We start from the raw sequence: 1,459 nt of genomic DNA on the forward strand, positions 1-1,459 counted from the left end.
GAAGTCAAGCATGACGTTTTCCTATCTCTAGTCGGCATAGTTTATGGTTAAGACTACGACGGTATCTGATCGTCTTCGAGCCCCTAACTTTCGTTCTTGATTAATGAAAACATCTTTGGCAAATGCTTTCGCAGTAGTTCGTCTTTAACAAATCTAAGAATTTCACCTCTGACAGTTAAATACGAATGCCCCCAACCGTCCCTATTAATCATTACTTCAGTCCTAGAAACCAACAAAATAGGGCCGAAATCCTATCTTATTATTCCATGCTGCAGTATTCAAGGCGACAAGCCTGCTTGAAACACTCTAATTTTCTCAAAGTAAAAGTCCTGGAAAAAACTCCACACAATGAAGTGTGGAGAAATCCAGAAGGATGCTAGAATTCACCAAGTGCACACCCCTGAGGGCGGACTGGCTGCTTCCAGCAGAAATCCAACTACGAGCTTTTTAACTGCAACAACTTTAATATACGCTATTGGAGCTGGAATTACCGCGGCTGCTGGCACCAGACTTGCCCTCCAATTGTTACTCTGAAAGGGGTTTGGATTCCTATCATTCCAATCACTAGAAATGAAATTTCCAGTGTTGTTATTTCTTGTCACTACCTCCCTGAATCAGGATTGGGTAATTTGCGCGCCTGCTGCCTTCCTTAGATGTGGTAGCCGTTTCTCAGGCTCCCTCTCCGTAATCGAACCCTAATTCCCCGTTACCCGTCACTGCCACGGTAGTCCAATACAGTACCGTCGAAAGCTGATAGGTCAGAAACTTGAATGATCCGTCGCAGACCGAAGTCAACGCGATCCGTTCGGTTACTATGAATCACCTGAGGACCACCGGAAGGTGGGTTGGTTCTGTATCTAATAAACACTGCCCTTCCAGGGGAAGAGGCATGTGCGCATGTATTAGCCATAGAATTACCACGGTTATCCATGTAGTAAAGACCATCAAATAAACTATAACTGTTTTAATGAGCCATTCGCAGTTTAGCCGTATAAAAGCTTATACTTAGACATGCATGGCTTAATCTTTAAGACAAGCATATGACTACTGGCAGGATCAACCAGGTTAATATGTTCCTGAGACAGACCACCTCGAAAACACCAAAAAAACACTCAATCAACCGTCTATTTTCCGGCCTCTTTCGTGTTTTATGGCATAAACAGAAGTGTAAGCCTGCCTCACTCAAGGTTCTACATCAAAACGCGACGTTTTTTGGTCGCCTGGTGAGCCTTAACAGCAACACCAGTTTCTGATGATACTCTTGAGCTATTTGAAACAACAACGCCTTCATCCTGAATCGATTCATCAGGAATCATGGTCGTTGATGCTACAAATCAACAAAGCTTGTCCACCTTGGACACATTCGGGGTATCAACCCATCCACCTCTTATTACAGTATGCACTTAACAGCATTTTCATCTGTTTATTTATAAACAAATTGAAAAGCTCTTCGTGATAC

At 43.1% G+C, this 1,459-nt stretch overlaps 1 non-coding gene across 1 annotated transcript; it reads left to right on the forward strand.

The window, feature by feature from the left end:
- Positions 1-1,044, forward strand: TGME49_459030 (the record flags this gene model as incomplete). The annotated part of the gene is made up of 1 exon (XR_001974247.1): positions 1-1,044. It is a non-coding gene; the product is annotated as an 18S ribosomal RNA (ribosomal RNA).
- Positions 1,045-1,459: the final 415 nt, after the last annotated feature.

This window comes from Toxoplasma gondii (assembly GCF_000006565.2).
Source record: "Toxoplasma gondii ME49 unplaced genomic scaffold asmbl.481, whole genome shotgun sequence".
NCBI lineage: Eukaryota > Apicomplexa > Conoidasida > Eucoccidiorida > Sarcocystidae > Toxoplasma > Toxoplasma gondii.